Source organism: Elaeis guineensis, chromosome 4 (genome assembly GCF_000442705.2).
Source record: "Elaeis guineensis isolate ETL-2024a chromosome 4, EG11, whole genome shotgun sequence".
Classification (NCBI taxonomy): Eukaryota; Viridiplantae; Streptophyta; class Magnoliopsida; order Arecales; family Arecaceae; genus Elaeis; species Elaeis guineensis.
In genome coordinates, this window is record NC_025996.2 from 88,127,812 (window position 1) to 88,147,302 (window position 19,491).

Here is a 19,491-nt window from a genome sequence, read left to right on the forward strand (position 1 = left end):
CAAAACCAAATTTTTTTCTCTTTTCTTTCTTTTTTTTTCTCAGAAGGTTTTGGACCTTCACCTTGCGCAGAAGCCTTTCTCATGCCCCAAAGTTTCTCTCCTAATTTTTCTACACACGTCCCACCTTTCTCCTCTTTTAAAACAACATCGAACGTGTCTTATCCGCATGAGAGAATAAAGACAAGAGGTTACACATTTGAATTCAAATCAAATTTGAATTCAAACAAAAACCAACTTATCCCTATCCTTTTGGGCGTGAGAAGAGAAGGGGTGTGGCTCTTTGTGTGTGAAAAAGTTTCACGAGAAACTTTTCGTGTAAGTAATGTGGCGCACAAAATGGATAAGGATGAAAGGGCAAGTGATAAGTTATCCATTCAAATTCAAACACGCTTGAATTTGAATGGCTAACTAATTATTTTATCCATCCATATGGCGCACAAATGAGGACATGGGGAAGGTTTTGTGTGAGAAAAATTTCACGAGAAGTTTCTTCTCGTGAATTCAAATGGGTGCAAGTAAGTTGGGTGACACAGGGAATTTAAAACAAGGTGGTTTGATTCAAATTGAGCCAACCTAGTTTAAAATAGGTTGAGCACAATTAGACCAAATTAAACCCAACATAATTAGGCTTAATTAGGCTTAATAAAATCTTAATCAAATCAGGAATTAACTAAACCTAACCCCTGATCAAATCAGGGACTAAACCACCTTAGCGATTAGGTCAACATTTAACCTAATCGGGTCAATCCAAACTGAATCCAATTCAATTGGACTTGATCCAAAAATAATTACTCAATCAAATTGAGTTAATTAGTGATTAAATTACTAATTAAACCTCTCATAAATGTTGAGTCCAAATCCGATGGGCAATCAGGCATCAGAGACCATCGATATGAAACCCTGATCAAAGAATTCAAATTTCAAATTCAAAATTCGAAATTCAAAATTTTGACCTCGGTACCCAAAATGTGTGGAACTCATGATTAGAGAATCCTAATTCTCAATCATAGAGTCCCAGATAGATAAGACTCATAATCAGCCATCAGATCAGAAAGGAACCTCTAATGTGTGTGACCCCGCAGGTTCGAACCTAAGCCGGTAGCACAGGAACCAATTTCTGTACTAATCAAAGTGACCATCTAGCAATGGTACCCGATGACCGGATAGGTCGAATAATCACAATCGCAACATTGAGAACCTACGTGAATATGGTTACCGTTATAATTCATCCCTTTTGACCCCTGTGTTTAGGATGACTCAGGGTTAAACTGTCAACCCTGATGATATCATCCGAATCGTGCTCAACTCAATTAGTCCTGTGACTCCTCACTAGGACTACCCTGGCCAAGGTTTTTGCTAAATTGAAACACGACTGTACACAGCTCCTAAACTGGAGTGGTCAATCCCATCTTGACACACGCACCGACAAGTCAAGTACTTGACTACACCCAGCAACCTTCCGTCACTGAATTAGAAATTCAGGTAGTCCAGTGCCTAAGTGCAGTGAGTTGCTTGCAAGTCACCGTGGCGGTCTCAGGTCGGAGGGACATTTATACCCATATCCCATCGGAGCAAATCTTGACAGCAGAAATAGCTCCGGAGTTGGTCACGTTCAGTGCAGATGTACCATTACATCTCACCTGTATGCCATACCAGTGTCTCCACACTCTTTGGTTATAAGGACAACCAACCCATATGGCACACAACGACCTATGCTCGATAAATATTGTCGTCCTTGGTAACAACGTATCATTTGGTCGCGAACATGTTTAAGGACTAAACGACAAATCCTCCTTTGTCGAGTCTAAATAGTCCTAAGGACTTCACCACAACACAGGAGTTCATTAGAAGATGAAACATTTGTGATGAAAAAATATCAAAATAACTTTTATTTATTTATAATTCATGTACTAATACAAAAGGAGCACAACCGTCAACAGGCTGACGATTAGCTTTGGGACACTATTCCCAACAGTGGAGACCCCCTTTTCGATGGCCAAGAGCTTGGGGCACAAAGCCTTGGCAGCTAGGAGATGGAGGTGCTAGAAACCCTAGCACCTCCCTTGATTCTTTCTTTCTTTGGATGGGCGGCAAGAAACCCTAGGGTTTCTTGATTCGAGTGGCGTGAAGAAGTAGAGAGAGAGGAGAGAGTTAGGGAGAAAAGCTCTTTTCCTTCTCCATCATTATTTAACCTACATATATATATATATATATATATATATATATATATATATATATATATATATATATATATATATCATACCCTAGCCCAAAAACTCTGATAGCTAACCCAATGTGATTGCACTTAACCTAAGCGCATGCACACCCATGACTTGACATGCTCTCACTTCCTTGGATCCAAACCTAGTTCAAACATGGATTACCCTCAAGACATAAATCTATTGGGCCTCAAGACTGCAAAGGACCGTGTTGGGTTTTTATGATTTCATACATACAAAAAAATTTTAAAAAATAAGTACACAGTGAAAATAAAAATTTAAATTTAATCTAATTTAATCTAAGCATGCATAAGATCAAATTTTAAAATCATACAACAAGATCTACATATATGAGATAGGATTCAGATATAAAAATCAAATAGAAAAGAACAAATAGAGAAGATCTAATCTTCATACCTTGGTGCGGATCAATCTTCATCGTGAACCGATGATACCTTGGTGCGGATCAATCTTCATCGTGAACCGATGATCGTGGATATCTTTTAAAGATCACTTGAACTTGCACAAACATCTGGCCTCTACGGTTATCCACACAAGGTATCGATCTGATCAGAAGTTTCTTGATCTCATCGGGATACTAGCTTCCTTGTAGAGATCGTATCTTGATAGTTGAAGATGATTCTTCTTTTCTCTTAAAACCATCTTAGAGAAATAGAAGGAACTAAGAGGATAGAGATCTCTATGCTGGAGATCATAAGAAAAATACTTTTTTCTCTTTCTTCCTAAAACCCATGCATGAGATCTCTATACTAGAGATCTAAAATAACATTTCCAACTCTTGGACAAAGGGAAGAGAAAAGTCTATGTCTAACTCTTAGACAAAAAAAGAGAGAAATCCTAACAACCAACCTTTGGTTGTTGTAAAAAAGAAAGGATGAGAGTTCATAACAAACCTCACACCAAGATCCCTCCATACCGCACCCTCCTTTTCTCCAATTTTTCTCATGCATGCCCCCTTGAATTGGCATCCAAAATCTGATCCTTTTAGCATAGCCACCACCCCTCTCTTATCCCCTATTTAAATAGGGTAGTTAGGGTTTTTAGGTAAGAGTCCATGTTACCATGGACTCTAAAATTATGCTGCCCCTATCCTTTTATGCCCCCATTTTTCACGGTGAAGTATATTGGCATGAACTCCTTTCATGCAATTTATTTCTTTTGGATGTGGTGAAAGCTAAGCGCAAAACAAAGTGGGGCATGGGGCTTCCAAAATGTAATGCAAGGGAAAGAGTGGCATATTTAAACCAAATCAATCTTAATCTGATTAGAAATTGATTTGATTTAAGTAGATTGAAATCCTAATCTAATTAGGAGCTCAATCTATGTAGATAAAAACCTAATCTAATTAGAAATTAGATGGCATCCAAATTCTAATCAAATTAGGAATTATCCTCCCATACAATTGGGTTATCTCATAACCCAATTAGGTTTGATCAAATCATACCTTAGGTAAGCCAAATTGAATCCCATTCAAATAGATTTGATCCAACCCCATTGCTTAATCAAATTGAGCTAATTATTATTTTCTCTATTGTTTTGGCAAACAATGATGTGGAGAAAAAAGAAAGAAAAGTAAAACCAAAACTGACTTTCACTAAACTTTGGTATCACTAGTTTTCGATCTTTAGAAAGATGGAATTGAATGTCAATCAAAGAATTCACCACATATATACCTTCTTATGTGTTGCTCCACAGTGTCGATTTGCTCCACTCTGCTAGGACTACATCACACCACAAATAAATCTTAATAAGAGAACATCATATGTAGTTGACCATTAGAAAATAAATGAAGAACAAGATGACAATAGAAAATGCACAAATGCAAGGTTGCAAATATAATAGAGATACACATGGTTAACAAGGCCTAAGAATCTAGCATGGCCAACAAAATATGCTCAAAAATGAGTTTCCTTAGACTATAAAGGCCGAGCTCATGTAGGTAACACAAACATAGGATCTTCTCTTTGTAAATTATAGAGAGAGAATGGGAAGGTCGGTATAAATAAAGCAAAAAAAAAAAACCATGTGACTATAACAAAATGTAGAAATTTTTAAAAAATCTGAAAAGAAATTGATAATATTAAAGAAAAAAATAAACAGAGATAAAAATGACTAAGAAGAGAGCCGTAACCTTATTGCTATCATAATAAGAAGCACTAATAGTTTGCTAATACTACTGAATCCAAAGGACATTTTATATTTACTTATGCATTGATTTCTTCTACATCAAATAGAGATTTAGGAAAGTTTGTGTTATAGGTATTCTTAAAATTCAAAAAATAATGCACTATAAAACTTAAGAGATATAAAATTCAATCATTTACAAAATAGTATTAAAGAAATCAACAATCATCACAATGATATCAACACCTTAGATGGAAAATTAAAGCAATATAGCCTTATGGAACTAAAGAAAAGAATAAAAGATCGATCTAGGGTATATAAGGAAATGGATGAGCAACCAAAATCCATTGGAATCGATAATTTAGGAAAATACATGATAAGAGATTATGGGTACTTTCCTAAACCCTGATCACATCACTTATGTTAATTCTTCTTCCTTTCTCCTTCTCTTGCTTGCCTTATTTCTCATCCAAATGCTCCATGTTTTAGATAGTTGTAATATGATATGCTTGAGTTGAAGGATGTCTATCTACATCTCTTTATAAAAGTGAAAGAGGGAAGATAGTAGACTTATAAAACTAGGGGCTCACAAGGAAAAGAATAGTGGTTTTTCAAACCCATAAATAGTGGATTGTTGGATGGTTAAGATTAAAACTTCTAGAGAATTCGTTAAATCTAAAGGTTGAGATAAAGCATGAAGTGGAGGCTTTTGATTTGCTAACAAAGAGTGCCATGAATTACCATAGTGCAAGGTTAGAATTAGTTTTCAAAGTTTTTAATTGTATTGAAGACTTATAATCAAAGGATAAAAAAGGCAACGTCTAATTGTTACAACCAATTAGAGTTGATCACATGCATTTGAACTTAATTATACCCACAACCTTTTTCTATCCTAATTGTTAGTCCTAGAATTGATTTTGATGATGTTAAAGGTATTTGAGTACAAATCATGTTTACTGATGATACTTTTGAGAGTGATTATAAGTTTCTCACAATGCCCAACGGCTGCACTCATCCAAAAAGAAATCCTCTCAAAATTAAGTAAAATGATGTTCTCAAGTCAAAGATTCATAACTAGAAGCAAGAAACTGAGACTGGTGTAAGAATTTTGGATTAATAGAAAGTTTAGTGTAGAATAATCTCTCAAATATTTAAATTTACATAAATTAAGTTTGAAAAGATAAGTCTAGCATAGAATAAGTTTGGACAAAGAAAGCTATCTAAAATTAATTTTGGCATGCTTGGCATACCCTTGAGTCAAGCAAGAATGAAGCTTAGCAGACTTAGTCTCAGTCTAAAGAAAGACAGAAAGAGTTGAAATTCAGAAGAAGTCTCTTAGCCAATCAAGACAGGTATTTAGTAGATTTAGATATTTAGATAGCTGAATTAAATCTTAGACTTAGGATGAAGATAGAAACATAAAGATTTAAACAGCTTTTTTTAAACTGACCCAATAAAAATTTTAGCCAATTAAGATTAGAGCTTAGTTGACTCATTGAAAAAGATAGTTAACTTAGTCTCAGAGAAAGAAGAATGTAGAAAGCAATATAAATTCAGTAAGTTTTATGAGCCAACTCAGAAAGTCAGTTAGGTAACTATGTTATCAACTTAGCTGAATAAGAAAAGATTTGCGCTGACCCGATCATAGATAGATAAAATAGATAGAAAGTTAAAATTTTGGTATCTGCTATTGAGCTATCTCGAAGATTTCACTAAGTTGACTCAAAGTTGAAAATAGCCAACTAAGAGCCTAGGTGAGCCGACTCATAATTTTCTGACTGAACAATTGCTAGTTTTTTAAAATTGTAAAATATGTCCAATTTATTTTTAATAACTATTTTCAAGCTTCCAATGGCTAGAGCATTAATTGTAGATATTTTTGAGACCATAAATCAAGAGAATTGAATGGAAAACTAAGTTTTTTGAATTGATTGACCATATTCTTAAAGCTATTGAGGTAAAACTCAAGAGGAAAAGTGGAAGAAATTTAAAGAGAGCTTTTAATTCATCCATTCCCACATCTACTCAACAACAAGAGAGGAAGAGAACATCAATTTCATCCAATCATCTCTAAGCAAAAGAATTAAACCATCATCAATCCTCTCAAGCATTCAAGGAAGAAGTCAAACAATCAAAGAACTTAACTGCTTCGACTTCTTCAAGCATTTAAAGAGTAATTTTATTATTTTTAACTTTAAATTCTTATAAATCCCTCTTGATTTCTTGTGATAAGTTTTTTGGAGAAAGAAACTTGGAACCTGTAAGATTTCAATTGACGTCTCTGTAAAAATCAACTAGATTGATTATAAGCTTCATATAAAATAATTATGCATTAGATTTTGATTGGTGAGTAAGAAAAATCAACTGGGTTAGATTGTGAGCCTGTAAAAATAATCAGGCTATAATCTTTAGTGGATTATAGTTGAAATTTTCAAGTAGGTTAGCTTAAGAAGTGGATGTAGGTGCTGAGTTTAACATTGAACTACTATAAAACTTTGTGTTCTTGTGATTGTATCGCTACATTTCTTTTTTATTTTTTTTGCTATGTTATTTTCTATTTAGTACCTCATAAATACTATTCAATTTGTTTTGGGCACATATTTTCATAATTAAATTTTTAAGAATTCACCCTCCCCTCTTGGGTTGTCTCCTCTAGCAAACAAGTGGTATTAGAGTAGGTACTCAGCTCAATTGATCTAACTATTAAGAGTTAAAATCAATGGCAACCCTAATAGGTACATATTTGGTTAAGAGTCAATCAACCAATAGACCCCCACTATTTAGTGGCATCAATTACACTTAGTGAAAAGCATAAATAAAAATTTTCATTCAAGCATAATATTATGACATGTGAATATTATAATAGTGGTCCACATATACCCATTATTTTAATTGATGGTATGCTATCTCCCAAACCTGAAAAGGATTGGGGTGATGTAAATAAAAGACTAGCTCAACTTAATGCTAAGGTTATGAAAGTTTTATATTATCCTTTAGATACTAATGAGTTTAATACAATATCTATACATATGTCTATCAAAAAAATATGGAATAGATTAGAAGTCATCTATGAGGGTACTAATAAAGTGAAAGAATCAAAAATAATGTACTTGTACATAAATATGAATTATTAAAATAGAACCTAGTGAAAGTATCACTTCATTAGATTCATTGATATATGATTTGAAAATTCTTGGCAAAAACTATACTAATAGTGAACTTGTTCGCAAGATTCTCAGGTCATTATGAAAAATTGAGAGGCCAAATTGACTACAATACAAGAAGTTAAAGACCTTAATAAGTTGGATTTAAAGAGCTTATCAGCCCACTCATGACTCATGAGTTGAGCATAAACCAGATTGTTGAGGAAGAAGTGAAGAAGAGGAAGACTGTTGCTTTAAAAAATCATTGGCCATTGAAGATATTAAAAGTGATACATCGGAAGAATCAAAAAATAATGATGAAATAGCCATGATCACAAGATGATTCAAGAGATGTATGAAAAAGAAAAGGTTTGGATCAAAGAAGAAAGGATATACTAGAGAAGATGGAAGTAAAGAAAAAGCAAAAGAAAAAGAGAAAGAGCAAACTCTGCTATGAGTGCAAAAAATCTAGATATTTTAAAGCCGACTACTCCCACTTAGAAAAGGCTCTAGAAAATTCAAGAAAATAACAATGATGGCCTCATGGAGTAATGATGAAGACTCAAGCTTCAAGGAAGAAGAGAAATCAAAGAAAAAAGCCAACATTTGCCTCATGGCTCATGAGGATGAGGTAAATACTGAAAATTTCAATAATTTTACATTTGATTAATTATGTAATGCTTTTTATGAGTTGCTTAATGATTTTAAAATGATCTCTCTTAAAAATAAGAAACTTAAAAAGTTAAATCTTTTGTTGACTAGCTAAAGAAAAAAAATAAAAAGAAAAGAAGAATCTTTTGAAAAAACAAAATGATTTGATTGAAAAGAAAAAAAATTTGCAAACAAGTTGATAAATTAAAATCCATTGTCGATAAATTTACTCTAAGTCCATAAAATTTACAAATACTTATAGAAAAATAGAAAATGCTTTTTGATAAGACTGGATGACCGTATAGTGGCTTGAGTATGGTTTTAGGAAGAGAAGATGTGATGGTATTTGAAGAAATATTAGCAAAAAGTTTATTAGTTGAGGTAAGACTCCTCTGCTACATGACAGCTAGAATCTTCCTCCCTATCACTAGCCGATTTGATTTTGTTACAAAGAGAGATGTCATGTGTACTCTCATGCATCACATAATTCAAGAAATCCCTTTCAGTTTGCCAGTGATGATGATCAAAGTTATGCAAAAATTCTCTCAAGAGCAAAATCTGCACTTCTTTATGATATGTTCCTCACTTTAGTATTCAAAGATTTTGGAATTAGCATAGGGGAACCATCAAGAAAGCTTCAACACTTTGACACTTACAATTGTCCACCACTGCTGCGAATGGGATGCATAAAGGTTGATTGTCATTAGGTGAGAAAGGGAGAAGAAATAGAAGAAGTAGAAGGACACAAAGATAAAGAAATAGAAGTTCATCCAACTGAGTCTGAGTTGAGAGAACATACACCATCCACTTTAGCTACTTAGCGATCATTATCATGGATGGTCAAAAATAAACCTAACTCAAACTATATAGTAGGGTGAGCCGAGCATATCCTTAGGACCTAGGATTGAGTTGTGATTGAAAAATGAATAAAGAGAAGACTTGTCATTCCATAGAAAAAAATAAACAAAAAATAAAATAAAAAGCAAATATCTGAAGGTTACAAGTTAATCTTAACTAAATAGAGTTTATTCCTTTAATGATATTAGATGCTTGTAATTAGGCCTTCGACATAGCTTATCTCTATTGGTGCATGATCCGTCCATTTAGGCATAAATATCTAGGACTTTATCTTATAAGTAAAGAAGAAATAATAGATCAAAGCTAGAAACTATCCATCTTTCCTCGGCACACCCCATATTAATAGATCACGGTGTGTCTCCAAAAAGTACAAGGTATACAACTCTTCTTTTCTTAGCATGCCCCATATCCATAGATCGTGGCGCATCTCTAGAAAGTAAGGATTGTCCTAATCTTAATCTAGCATGTAAACATAAATAAAGTGAATAAAGAACTCATGACACTTTAATAAGCAAAGGCATAATTTTTTTGCCACATATCATAAAAAAATACAAAGAAAGTTTAGAACATTACATGCGCTGTTCTTCATTACAAGATCTCCTTTCCCGAGACTGGTAGATTAGCCGCTCATAGGTTGCTCCCTTCTTCCTCTCCTCCCTTTATAGAGCTTCTGAAGGATTTAGGATGATTCTTAAGGTAGAGATATGGAAGCCTTCTTGTAGATGTTAGGAGAGAGAGGCTTATATTTTCTAGATGTGGGACTAACAAGAGAGGCTAGGTATTTGTTTTATTTTAAAACTCCGAAAAGATCTTCTCTACTTTGTGGTGTCTATCCAAGCTTCCGCATGAATCATTCGCGCATCTCATGAGGACCGCTCTCGTGCTTGCATGAAGATAGCACCTTCTTTCCTTATTTTCTTGCTGAGTCCCATCCAAAAAGTCACACGCCACCAAATGCTTCTCCAAGCTGCTGGGTCCCAAGCCTTATGCTGCTTTATATGTGCGTTCCAATCTTTTTCCTATAAGAGTCCTATAATCCTCCAAACTCCTCTTTAAATTCTACAGGACCCACCTCACATGCTCGCCAAAACCAGTCAAACTCTGAATGTTTCTAGGGTATCTTTTTTTCTTATAGACCGCATGGCTTGCTTTTGTAAGCTGCATGGATCCCTTGTTACTGCCTCCCAATGAACCGTGTGCTGTGCACACTTGCACGTGGGCCATTTTAAGCTTTGGGCTTTGTCTTTTGGGATTTTGAATTTGGAGTGTGATTAAATTTTTATTACTGATAATTTTTTAAAAAATAGTATTAAATATAAAATAGAGATTAAATAATGTAGATTTTAATACTTCTTATGTCACATTAATGTATTGATCACACCCTCCAACTTAAACTTTACTCATTCTCGAGTAAAATAGATAAATCAGCAATATGTACAGACTTGTCTTTGAATTAAAAGTTATCCTAGCACTTCTAAAGATAGCTGATATCCATCTAGATTATTAAAGAGGTACTTCATTGGATTACTAATTCAATCTAGTTAGTGGTTAAGTGTTATCCATAAAATTTCTAGAGATCTTTTACCAACTTCACTTTACTCTGAGTCTTCTAACTTGATATGAGCTGGATTTATTATCTTTTTATAATTTAATCCCTTATTATCTATTATTTTTTCTTCAAAAAAAGTCTAGTGCAATGTCTTAACCTTTTGAGCCTTCTAGCTGACCCTTCTAGCAAGCTTTCGGCCAATGACTTTCAAATTAGTTGGCTTTAGAGTATTAAATACAAACACCCCTTAGACTTACTGACTTGAGTCCAAGAAATACTATGAGGTGAGACTGACTCTATAACAAGTTTCTTGGCATCCTCATTTTTTGACGTGAATCACAGCTTACTTAGGTGAAGAGATTTGGTTACTCAGTGAGACAATGCAAACCTTTTTTGAATTTAGATTCTAAAGAGAACCTTTTATATACTTCAATCTTTCTACCCATACTCTTATGAAGTAGATTTTTCATCGAGATAGGTAAGAAGAGGGTTCTAGAATTACTCCAAAATTCATTCTGGCCTAAATCCTATATTTATTGGGTGTCCTTAATAATTTTCTCCTTCATAACTCTAAAATTATCTAGACTGTTATCAGTGATTAATCAGGGAGCCTAATTAACTTCAAATTGAAATAAAATTTGATACACAAAACTAATTATTTTTGACCATACTTGAGGATTAAATTAGTTATTCTCCCTCCCCCAACTTAAATGATACTGTCCTCAATGGAGGAGAGAAATAGAGTGTGATACATAAAAAGAAGAAAAAGGAAGAAGTTCACCTGGGCTTAATTTGTTATTGACGCAGCCTGGGCCTTGAGGATAGTAGATGTAGTTCTCCCCCTAACTTGGTTTGATAATCCTTAATGGAGCAACTGAAGTAGGTCCTAAATAAATTGAAAAGTAAAATAAAAATAAAATGTGAGAATCTAGGTTACCTCCCAAGAGCACCTTCAACAGACTTTTATTTAGACTGCTCTATGAAATTGGATTGTCTCCCAACAAGTGCTAAATTTAAAGACTTCAACCAGACTTCATGATTCTATCCATATGTCGAATATTAGATTGATAAATTCTAATGATTTTGGATTGCCAATCTTAGGAAGATGGCTTCCAATCTCTTTGTTGATAAATTCCATCAACTTGTTGCCAGTTTTGGGAAGATAGTTCATGACCCCTTTCTCAGACCCTTGTTTATCAAGAATTTCTCTATTTATTTTTCTAAAATACTCATTAATTATATTTTTGGGTTAGGAGTTGAGTCCAATGCAATGGGTATCGAAGGATGTCACTTTATTCTAAACATATGTACTTAGGTGTGACCAAGGGACTTAAGTTCTGGAGGAGGTGGTGATTCTAGAGAGGAAGCTATTGGAGCAGGCATTGATTCATATTTCTCAGTCCACAGGGGAGTGGTGCTAAAATTGAGTGGCTCTAATAATATGTTCACATTTTCAGTATATCCATCTACATTAAAATTGTCCATCCCGAAAGGATCCCAACATGTATGCCCTGGGTCCTGAAAAATAATTCTAGAGGTAGCTTCCTTTATCACTTCTTCAAGTACTTCCACCTCAATTAACTTATTTTGCTATGCTGAGAAGGTTTGATGGCCTTGGAGCTCTCAGCCATATAACATTCCCTTAGGTTACTTATGGGCTGACTAGATAATTCTCCTTCCTCCCTCTTATTTAGTGCAGCAACTAGTTGTCCAATTTGAGTTTCTAACTTGGCTATGGATTGAGTGTGTGAGTGGTGTTCATTTCTAGCCCTTCTAATAGGTGTAAAGCTTTCTCTTCAAATACTAAATTATAAGCACTTGGAGAGGGTTGCTGAACATTTTGATATTGGTACATTGTATAAGTTTCTTCTGGATAGCTAGATTTATAATCAACTGTTGGTTGTGATGCCTAGGAAAAAATTAGATGGTTTCCCAACCTAGATTGTAGGTGTTGGCAAAAAGATTGGGATGAGCAGTTTAGATTTGGGTTTGGTAAGTTTGCTCTTGTGCAAACTCTTAGGATCATATGCGGCTAGATATTTACTAACCAAATAGGTGAGACTCGAACATATGTCACAAACATGCAGAGATGAGGCAAGAGAGTATCTTATATTCAAGACTATCAATTTTTAGGGCAACTCATCTACCTTATTATGGATATCTATGGAGTTTCCAACCTCATAGATGCCATCTCTATTGGGTTCATACATGGGTGTATAAGGGTTATAACTATAAGGAGTAAAGTACTCTCAATTGATGAAAAGGTTCAACCTCAATGGGTGCCTTATTGCTATACAGGATCAAACATAGATTTAAACTTTTTATAGATTTTTTCTTGATTTTTAGATTTTTTTTAAATGAGAGAAAAGGATAAAAGAAATTCTAAAGATGGAAACCCAGAGAGTCTAGATTTAAGGAATAGATGCGAAGAGTTTTATTAGATTTAATATTTTGGGTTAGCAATCAAGTTATGCATTCAATCTTAGCTAAGGGTGACCTAGATCTAGAAGCTCCTAACCATTTCAAGATCTTCGAGCACTCCAAGTAAAAGACTAGCCATTCAACTGACCAAATAAATATAAGGTTGATGGGGTCCTCCTGTTTGCTTTTCTTAGACACCAATTAAAATTGATCAGATAAGCAAATGGAACCAATTAAATAACAATCTTTCTTCAAAATCTTGTCGCTGAGCCACACCAGTCAAAATGACTAATCCTAATCTAGTCCAACCTTAGGATTCTTTGCCTATTGAGCTCAAGAGTCCTTAGGGGCCAGTATCTAATTGATTTTAAATTAAGGTTTAGGTCAATGCAAAATGTAGGGTTATGATTGTAGGCTAAGGGAGGATGACAAATCTCTATCTTATGTTGTTTATGAGTTATACTCCTAAGATATCTTATAAAAATATGCAATGCAAAAAGAAGGATGTTCAATACAAGTAAAAAGCTTTTAAGATTTAATTAGTTTCTCTATTTTAGTTAAGTGTTATGTGGGTCTTTTTTTTTTTTATATTATGTTATCTTTAAGCAAGAAGAATAAAAGATAAGTTTTAATTAAGTTAAATTCAATTTGAAGAAATTTAGAGAATCTAACTAAATGAAAGTAAATTATGCTAAATTAAAAGGTTACTAGATAACCTATAAATAAAATAATAAATCAAATCTACTTTTAGGACAGTAAATTATTCTAAGCTATAAAAGTAGTAAATAATAAATTAAATTACTTATGCAAAATAAGATAACTACTTAATACTGCAAATAAAATATCTACTAAAAGAGATAAAGAATAAAATATTTTTTTCATTTTTTAATATCTTTTTTATTTTTGATTGATTTTTGTCAAAAAAACCATGCCAAGGTCCTATAATGATCAAAATTTGACCACTATCTGGTCGATCAAAAATAAATCTAACTCAAACTATATAGATAGATGAGTTGGGATCATATCTAGGATCTAGGACTGAGTTGTGATTAAAAAAGGAATAAAAGAGAAGACATTGTTGTACAGAAAGAAAAGTAAATAGAAAAAAAAAAAAAGTAATATCTCTGAGGTTACGAGTTAATCTTGCATAAACAGAATTGTATTTCTTAATGATATTAGATGCTGTAATTAGCCCTGGGACATAGCTTATCTCCATTTGAGCAAGATCTATATCCTTAGATCATAGCTTGTCCTTCGATATAAACTATTTTAGGGCTTCATCTCACAAGTAAAGAAAAATAATAGATCAAGCTAGAAACTATTGTCTTCCTCGCATGCCTTGTATCCATAGATCGCGGTATCTCTAGAAAGTAAGGATTGTCCTAATCTTAATTTAGCATTAATATAAAATAAAGTGAATAAAGAACTCATATACTTTAATAAGTAAAGGTATAATCTTTATTGCTACATACATAAAAGAAATACAAAGAAAATATAGAGCATTACAACCCACTCTGCTTCGTTACAAGATCTCCTCTCTCTCCGAGACTGGTAGATTAGCCGCTCATAGATTGCTCCCTTCTTCCTCCCTTTGCAAGACTTTTGAAGATTTGGATGATTCTGAAGGTGGAGGTATAGAAATCTTTTACAGATGTTAGGAGAGAGAAGGTTTATTTATTTTCTAGATGTGGGACTAACAAGAGAGGGAGGTATTTGTTTTATTTTAAAACTCTGAAAAGATCTCTTCTATTCCATCGCACGCATCCAGGCTTCTGTGAATCATTCATACATCCATGAGGACCGTCTCTACACCGCATGAAGACAGCACTTCTTTCCTATTTTCCTGCTGAGTCCATCCAAAAAGTCGCATGCACCAAATGCTTCTAAGCCATTGGTCCAAGCCATATGCTGCTTTACACGTGCGTTTCAAACTTTTTCTTGTGAGAATCCAGTAATCTCCAAACCCTCTTAAATTCCATGGGACCCACTCACATGCTCCCAAAACATTCAAACTCCCAACATTTCTAGAGCATTTTTTTTTTCTTATAGACTGCATACTTGCTTTTATAAGCCGCATGGATTCCATGTTGCATGCCTCCTGTGACATGTACTGTGCACACCCATGTGTGGGCATTATAAGCTCTGGGCTTTTGGATTTGGAGTGTGATTAAATTTTTATTACTGATAATTTTTTAAAAAAACATAACAAGTATTAAATACAAATAATAGAGATTAATATTATCGATTTTAATACTTCTGTGTTATATTAATGTATTGATAATCAGCGGTTTTGCTCCTCAAGTGGTTAGATCAGCTAAAGATCAGATAGAGAAGATTGTCCAACATGTTCTTGGCAGGGTTCAAGACTCAATGAAGGAATGATCAAATCTGTTATCAAGGGGTTTAGATGAGCATGGCTGTTCTTTGAGCCATCAGATTCTCAACGCCTCCCATCCATCTCAAACCCTACATCTTCTATAGAATGAACCCTTAGAATATCACATCACTTGCATGTTGACATATTCTTTTTGTTTGCTTGCCTAATCCTTCTTTATGTTTCATTTTGTAAAAAACAGGCTTCTTATCATTATGTCAATATTTTATTTATCAATGATATATTCTACTTTTGTGAAATGAATGTGCACTACTTTGATCCCATGTTTGAATGCCTAATTAAATGATTGATGAGTAATTGATTAATTTATCCTTGATTTGAAGCACTTTTTAGTTGCACTTTCTGTTGGAACACTTTTTGATTATGACCAAAGGAGAAGAAAGAAAGAAAAGATAAGAGATTGGGGAGAAAGAAAGGACAAAAGAATAGATTGCAAGAAAAGAGTGAAGTTTTAAAATTTTGAGTGAAAAATGAAGAAATATGCATCTCTTGAAATTTAACCCATCTATATGAGAAAGGGGGAGTTTGTTTGAGAAATTTGTTTCAAATTATTTAAAATTTGATATGATGTTAAAATTAGACTAAATCAATTTCTATATCAAGAACCCTACCTTTTCTACATAACAAAGGGGAAGTTTCATTGAAAATTAATGTGTACTTCTTAAAATTTCAAAATGTTTTAGCACTGGAAAGGCAGTACTCAAGCCATATTTACTGATGATGCTTTTGAGAATAATTGTAAGTTTCTCACATTGCTCAATGGTTGAATTCATCTAAGAAGAAACCCTCTCAAAATTAAGTAAAAATGATTTGTTCCCAAGTCAAAGATTCACAATTGGAAGCAAAGAAATTGAGGTTGGCATGAGAATTTTGGATAAATTGAAAGTCTAGACTAGACGGATATCTCAACATATTCACATTTACACAAATTAAGTTTGAGAAGATAAGCCTAGTCTAGAATAAGTTTGGACAAAAAAAGCTATTTAAAATCAATTTTAGTATGTCTAGTGCACCCTTGAATTGACCAAGTATGAAGCTTAGCCGATCTAATCTCAGTCTGAGGGAAAAAGAGAAAGAGTTGAAATTAGAAGCAGTCCCTTAGCTGACCCAGCTTTCATTTTAGCTGACTCAGACAGGTGCTTAGCCAACTCAGACATTTGGAATGCAGCTTGCAAAATCGAATAGTAACTAAGTTGATAAGATTATAGCATTTTTCTACTAAAAAAAGGATGTTAACTCAATTATAGCAAAGAGGGCCGGTAATGAGATGATGTCCTTTATATAGACATAGTGGCAATATTGTTGCTTTCAGTATCTCCTATTAATTGCATCCAAAGGCTTTTGTTGTTCTCACCTATTTTTATAAAATAAAGAGTTTAAGGAGTTTTCATGGTGAGGAGTTTAAGGTAGAAGAAATACTTGCAAAGCAATCAAAGATAATATATACTGTGATCAATAATGGCCTTATAGAGGATGGTATCTCTCTCCTAATTGTTACCAATAAGACCCTCACAAAGATCATCAAGTGTTGTGAGAAGCACGCCAAGTACTCCAATGAGGAGCTCAAAGATTGATATGTTGGATATGTTAGTATTGATCAAGCATCCTTTTATGACCTTTTTCTCATGAGATCTATAAGTTTTCCTCCTCTCTTTGTTTCTTTAATATGATTTTCTAAGGTTACATACCTGATTTGTTTTATACACACACACACACACACATATATATGTGTGTGTGTGTGTGTATGTATATATGTATATATGTATATAAATTCAAATTATCAAATGGTTTGAATAAAACCTAACTCATAATACAATTTAGTACACCAAACGATAAGCAAATTCTATTTTATATGTAAAATAAAATATTATCTTTTAATATATTCATGACATCTAAATTTTTACTCTCCACTAAGGTATTCTTATATAATTATTTTGAATATACCTAATGAATGAAAACATTTTATGGAATAATGTCTAACAAATCAAAATTATTTTTTTATAAAATATAAAGAAATAAATTAGATTTTCTTATCCTACTTTAAAGCAGCCACATTTATTAAGAGAAAGTGAAACATGAGTTTTGAATCTAAATCTGAACCAAGCAAACTAATAAATGTTTAATTTTCTTGAACCATTATAATTACCCTAAGATCCTGAAATCTATTGAAGGTAGGATTGAACTCATTATCTTGGTATTGGGTCTTAGCTCAACCCAGATTACACACACACAGACGCGCGCAAGTACAAGTATATACATATATACACACTATATTAGAGAGAGAGAGAGAGATAGAGATTGAATCTATGGCATATAAGTAGATTTTAATGTGTGATCTTGCATGGTAAATTTAGAGAAAACTAGCAAGAATCCATTATGAATAAATTACAAAGATTATCTCACTAGTTTAACCTCTTTTTTGTGCATTTGGGTATTTTATGTTAGTTTTCATTTACTAGCTATAATGTGCTCACGTGCAAGACAACCTTGAGGGCTAAATCAATTGGAATAAGTAGATTCTCTGAGCTCTAAAAAATTGAGGTGCATGCTTAAGTTGACTACCAACTGATTCACCATCTTTTTTAGATATATTTAATATTATACATTGAAAACCATGAGATACTGGTGTAATAGATTCATGCTTTAAAAATCATATAGTGGTTTCCATGTTGTTTGCTTGGAGTTGTTGCATTGGTTCTTTGCCTAATATGATAGAGGCAAACATACCATAAGAATTAACTTGCTAGATTTTAATTTCATTTCTCAAATATATGCATACATGAGTTTATCTATATTTGTCTTTATATATCTACTAAAATATATTCAGTCATTGCCCTGTTATTATTTGTTTGAACATCTAAAATTGCATTTTGTTATTAAAATATTTTTGTTGGTGGAATGTTTCAATCTTGAAAGTGATTTTTTTCTTTTAATTCAATCATGCAATAGTATGGAGAGCAAGAAGTTGAAAATGTCATCTTGAATTTGTTATATTATCCCACTTAATCATCCAACCGCATTATGCCTTCAATAAAATATCTTTATTAAACTATTTTAGTGTAAAATCAAATTAATTTAATCTTTCGTATTTTGATTTCAAGCCGCCAATTATCTTTTAGAGTCTGTAGGATTTAGATTGTCAAAAGTTACTAGCATGATGAAGGGAAAGAGTAGTGAGGAGATTCGCAAGACCTTCAATGTTGAGAATGACATTAGCTAGGTGGAAAAGAAAGAAGTTCAAAACTCATGGAGCTTTTAGAGAGATTTTAAAGCCCTTAAATAACTCATGAAATTGATGTGGACATTATTGGTTAATTTTTATGTGGGCTCCTTTCAAATTTTGTGTAACAAAAATTGAAGACAGAGAAAACACAAAAGCTCTATAAGAAGGAGACAAGAAGTTATACCAAACAAAGTTAGAGACAGGATGTTTAGTGCAAGATCTAATTTCCTTCCTAATAGCAATTGGAAGATCAAGACTTGAATCATTAGAATTGAAAGTAGAAATTGAAATAAGAGACCTACCACAAGATTTCATGGAATCTAAGTCCAGGATTGAAGTTTGATTAGGTAAAATGTATTCGATGGTCGAGTCTGCTTTTTTCCTACAAGCATATCGCAACAACTCTGGCTTATTCAATTTTATATTATCCTAAGTTGCATTACTTGTTCCTCCATCACCTTCACTCAAGTGCTGCTCATTCTGCTCCAAAGACACTGTGTTTTTACCTTGGCTTATTTGACCCTCATCCTCCCCCTATCTGATAAGATAGATAGGAGACACATGTGCTGGTAAATCTGGTAACACATAATTTGGAATCACCCCTTTCTTTCCATTCTCCCCTCGCAGAGGTGACATATAATATGGTTTCATTTCTCAGAAAGTGACATCCATACTGACAAAGACTTTTCTAGTGGGAAGATGATAACACTTATAGCCCTTTTTAGTAGTAGAATACCCAATAAACACACATTTAAGTGCCCGAGAATCTAATTTGCCGGCATGATGTCGATGAACAAAACACACACACCCAAAGACCTTTGGAGGCATAAGATATGAAGTGGTGCTTTGAATAATTTCTAGGAGACTTTTATAGTTGAGTGTCTTCA